The sequence below is a fragment of the Juglans microcarpa x Juglans regia genome, chromosome 3S, assembly GCF_004785595.1.
Source record: "Juglans microcarpa x Juglans regia isolate MS1-56 chromosome 3S, Jm3101_v1.0, whole genome shotgun sequence".
In the NCBI taxonomy this organism is placed as follows: Eukaryota; Viridiplantae; Streptophyta; class Magnoliopsida; order Fagales; family Juglandaceae; genus Juglans; species Juglans microcarpa x Juglans regia.
Window position 1 is genome coordinate 13,004,040 of NC_054599.1, and position 6,000 is coordinate 13,010,039.

The following is a 6,000-nucleotide window of genomic DNA, read 5'->3' on the forward strand; positions in this document are numbered from 1 at the left end:
TAATTAAATCCAACAACAAGTTAATTTAATATGAAAAGAAATTTAAATACATAACAATAATTAATATTAAGGAAACATGTCAAATTTAATTTTCATAAATTAAAAATCATAAAAATAAACCCACTAAAATCTGAAAATTTAAAACAAGAGAATCAATTTTTAAATTAATAACAAATAATCCTTCAATTAAAAATACACTAAAAATACGGGGTGCTACAAGAGATACAATAACTAATACTTGTGTGACCTAATTTAATACCCAATCCAAGGTGGACATTAATTATAGCTTGAACTTATGTACCAAGAGCTTTATACCCGAGTTCTTCTTTCTAGTTACAGGTTGTTAGGATGAAACACAGATGCACTGAAAACTGCATCAACGATACTTCTTCAATACTAAACAATTAAAAGACAGAAAACTTAAAAGAGATAAAGATAGAAATACTAGTTTCTTCAAGTATACTTTTAGAAATAAACTTTATCTTCAAATATTCAACAACTAAATTTTAAAAGATAAATATTAGGGCACGCCGCAGACATACTGAAAATTGCATCAACCATACTTTTTTTAAAACTAAACCATTAAAAAACATAAAATTTAAAAATGATAAAGATAGATATAATAGCTTCTTAAAATAGATATAATAATTAAATTTATCTAGAGTAGAAATGTATATGTTCAACTAGCTAGCAAGCATACGTATATAGTACGTACTCTACATATATAGATCAGTACATAGTACTATCTAAGGTTGTTCATATGGGTGCGGACCCGGATACCTGTATTTAGTCGGACTGGACCCTGGGTGTCAAATGTGGTCCGCGAGTACTAGCTCGGATTAACCTGGATAAGAACTTGGGCTGGTACCCGGTAAAAACCCAGAAATTCGATATCCAAATTATACCCAGACTTACGATAGTGTGTCATCGGCCTCAAGATCTAGATCTGCCCTTTCTGCAACCACTTCCCTCACTACTCCATGATCTCCGAGACCAACCACACTGGCAAGCTCTACGAGCAGTATACCATTGTGCAATATTTCCTCCAACAAAATCCTAACCCTCATTTCTGTCATTCTCTGCTCTCACCTAGTATTTGTTCATGCTTGCCTGATTGATGAGGAGATGATGTTCATTAAATCAACACTAAAGCATGACATTGGAACAAAGAAACAAGACAGAAATCTGAGACCAAAATCCCCATAACGTTTTTAGCACAAATAGAACAATAAATCAAAGAGATAGTGTGATTGAAAACATAATGTGATTGTGTATAAGGAAAGAGAGAGAGAGAGAGAGGGTTAAAGTTATAAATTCTTGAAGTTTCAAGAAGAGTAATTCTACTCTCACCGATTATTGGGTCTCGATTGAGTTTCGATAATTTATTTTTTATTTTATTTTGTAATTAAGAAAATATTTTTTAATATTATTTTTTACTCTCATTAATGATGTTGTAAATTTATTTTTTTTTAAAAATATTTAAGAATATAAAAATAATAATAATAATAAAAATTTACACTTATGAGATCCATCTCATTATGCACCCTTGACAGGTGTAGCACTGCTTTTCCAAGTAACCATAAAATTAATAAAAAGTAATCACCCTCCAACACCATATACGAGGTTTACATCCCATGAAATAGCCGCCAACCAGTTACCATCAAATAAATAAAATAAATAAAATATGCCCACAAACACCATTTTACGAGGTGTATACTCTCTACACGAGGTACACATTGTTTGTTAAATAGTTAATGGATTATAATAGACTTATTATTCTCCTAACATCCACTACAAGGAAAATCATTTTTCTTAACAATTCAATTTTACTGAAAAAATTAATAAAATCGTCGCCTATAATCTTTCCCAGTAATTTATAAATCACAGGAGGTTCACCGATATTAAAGCTCCACTTTTGATTGCTCCAACGGAAGCCAAAAATCGACGGAAAAAATTTTCTTTACCTGCAATTTTTATTCGCCGCAAATAGTACATTTTATCGCCACAATTGTAAGATACGATTCAGTTGTTAATCGTTGGGAAAGACTAATTCCAGCGATTTAATACTATCGTTAAAAGTGAGAAAATCGCCAGAAATATACTTTCCCAGCAATTTTTTGAAATCGCTGCAATTGATTAAATGGTTTTTAAATAACAATTACGGCGATAAAAATACACCGGTATAGATCATTACCAACGATTTAAAAATCACTGCAATTGAGTTATTGGTTTTGTGAACTCAATTGCAGCGATCATAACATCGCTGGTAATTTATCAATTATGGCAAATTATAGTTGTCGCGAAAAATAAAATAAATCGCCGCTAATGCTAAGATCTATTCCAATGGCTTAATTAAATTGCTGTGGAAAACTTTTTGCGGCGAGTTATATTCGCCGCAAATACCCTAAAATGACGGTAAAAGTATTTCCTGCGATATATGATTGCCGGAACTAAGTTTAATGTTAAAAAATATTTCCGGTGATTAAAATTCACCGGAAAATATATTTCACAAAATAATAAAAAAAAAGGTCCACAAAATTAACAAAATTAATCCTGATGAACTATAGCTTATAATTTCTCAACATATCATATTATTATTATTATTAATAAATACATTAAACTCTTATTACCTTGTCACTCCTCTATAAATAGATGCACCCCGTGAAAACCCACTACTTTTCCTGCACCAAGAAAAACTCATATTGATTGGTCAATTCATAAATTAAAATTTATCATATATAGCGTAAAGCGTAGAGAAACTGAATTCATCATGAATTAAAATTAATTACCTTTGCAAAGACGCAATATACTCTTGGCTGGTCATGTGCTTCATCTCTTCCAACTCTTTCTCGTAGTTGCTAATCTGAATTTTTGTCATTAAAAAAGGAAGAAATTAGACAAAATGTCAGAAATCAAAACCCTTAATATAATGGTTATAAAATACATTGGAGAACCATTCGTTTCACTGTAGGTTATATATATTGTACAACATCCCTCGTTCACCGGGGATCGATGCTCTGTATATAGGAGTACTATTACATGAACACATTGTATATATATATATAATGTGCATGCATTTCAATTTATATATATATATATATATAGTAGTCCTGACATTTCCCCATTATCTTAAAGTTGAAGTACTGTATATATGTTGATATTAACGCAAACATTGGGAGATTAATTCTAATACAGCCAGTAGATAAAATGACTTGGCGGTCACTTAACTCTAATTCAGTACTGTAAGTTATTGACCAGAAGATAAGAAAATATATATGTTAATTTTATATATATATATATATATATATGAACTATATATAGAACCCAATTTCCTTTGCTCCTCTCACTTCTTTTGCAGTCCAATGACAGTCCAAACCTCCAGATCTCTTCATGGTTTTCTTCTTTTCTCTTCCATGGAAACTGCAAGTCAAATAAGCCACACAAAAGGCTTCAAATAGCAGGCAACAGAAAACCAAAACAGACATCACAAAAAATTGAAACATATAGCAGCAAAAACTATAATAGACTGCAGCTAGTTCTTTACTCTCTCGGGTTCTTCAAGTTTTCAACCCTTTTCCTTTGGTTTCTTAATGATATATAGCTATACAACATCCAAAAATAATTGCTAATGGATGCAGCAACACCACGTATTTGGGAGTGCTGGAGTACTATCATTACTTCAAACCTTAAATCTGTTATAGTCAAGCAGGTATTTAAAAGAGAAAAAAGCAAAATCAAGTACTGCCTGAACCATTCACAAGCAAAAAAGTTAAATCGATGATGGTCATGTAAGGGCAGAAATGCAAAAAATTATCCAATACTAAAAGGAATCGCTTATGGCAATGGTTGGATATATGAGTTATATCTATAGGTAGTCCAGTTTTTTTAGAGAAGATCATTACAAAGCTAGAACTGGAATAATATTGAAAATGAGAATTGTGATAATAAAATACCTCTAAAACACTCTTCTTCTCCGCAAGCAGTGCAACTTGGCTACTGTTTGTGAACAAGAAGAATGCTGACATTGGATGCTTAGGTTTCAATGGATCCTTATCCTTCCTGTGAACAAAAATCAGAAATGTTAGTAACGTTGTTAACATACATGATTCTCATGTTAATAATGCTTTTATTTTTTTTACAGAGAGAAACAATCTAGAAAGTAGTCATAATGAAGCATAGAAAAATATAAGCTTGTTTGGAGAATGATATTTTAAGGTATATAAAACAACATCTTAGTTGCATAGATCCGTTTGAAAACTGTGATTACAAAGACTTCATTGTTGAGGCCTTTCATTTGCTCCCTTGTCTCCCATCTTGTGCCCCACTAAAACCCATTTTCTATAAGTTGAATGTTAAGCAGAGTGAACTTTTGATTTCATGAATGCACCTGCAACATCTCATAGAACTCCCACAAAATTATTCACACTTTAGTTAGCAGTGACTAATTGAAAAGAAAATACAAAAATTAAGCAACCAGAGCAAGGACTGAGATTTAGTTCAATACATCACAATAATGACAGATGTGAATCATGTAGACAGATGTGAATCTGCATTGGTAATAAATGAACTTAACTAACCTGGATAGTTGCATCTAAGCATGACCATGGGTTTAGCATCAAAATCACTGTTAGTCTACAAAAGCAGAAACACAAAACTAATAACAAGTGTCACCAAGGTGGTGCTCACAATCATCACACCAACTTCAGCTATGCATGCAAGAACAAACTGAATTTCATTAGCAGAATTTTGTGACACAAACTTCAACTTCAACTATACCAACACATGACAACATAACATTTGGTGCTCACAATCATCACGCCAACTTCAACACAGACTCATAAATTTACTTTGTTTCTCACATCAAACTTGAAACAGGAAACAACAAACAAATAAATATAAATGACAAACTAACAAAATAAATAAATAAAAAAGCATAAACTCATCGACCCAAAAAAGCAAACAAATAAATACAAATGACACTTGAACATTTCAAACTAAAAATTGGAAATAAGCATGATTTTGGGTAGACAAAGCATAAAAACAGCAAGCAAAACAAATAACAAAAAGAATTATAAAGTTCAAGTCAATTTCAACCAAAAGTTCGCAAAACCCAAATTCTAAAAAAAAATAAAATTGATAGCCCCTAGCCCTGCATCCAACACAATCTCGAGGACTTTAGTTATATGTATTGCCTGAAATCAATTAAATGCTTCAGCTTGATGATATAAAAAATCTGCTGATTAACACAAGAAGGAAACAGGAAGTAGAAAATCCAAGCCTATATATAATGAGTACATGAATGACTTCCATGACCAATGTGCTAGAAAAGCTTATACAATGGTCATGAGGATGACACTTGGTCATGCTTGAGAAAAGAATAAACCATATATGATGGTGAGTTTAACACTTTATAAGTAATGAGATCATCATGTGCACGGTTAGTTTTAACAAGGTTTCTGCATGTTACCAAAAAAAAGAATGTCTGGCCTAACTAGGAGAAAAATCATGTTTCTAATACAAGTTACATAATGAAAAGTAATGTTTCCAGCTTTAACAAAATATGAAACCTAATTATGAAACTACATGCATGCATGCATGCATTATATGCATGTTCCTTAAACACAAACATGGCAAATTGATGGACATGTGCACCAAAGAGATTATGCAAGAAACAGAATATTTGTACAGCACACATTAAAAATGATACTGCTATAGATTAATGGCATTGTGAATGCCAATAGATCTAGGAATGAATGTGTATTTAATCATGTAAACACAGAAAAACCAATAGCTCTAGGAATGAATGTGTATTTTACTACCAAAATAAAATAAATGAGGTGGCTTAATAATGTAGAACACTTAGAAACGTGAAGCAAAATAAACACATTTTTTTAGATATAAACCTTGAACATACTCCAATGTCAACACCTTTGTATGTGGTAGTATAATCCCAGTAAACTAGCTAAAAGGGAGAAATATTCTCAAAGTAAGAATCAGTAA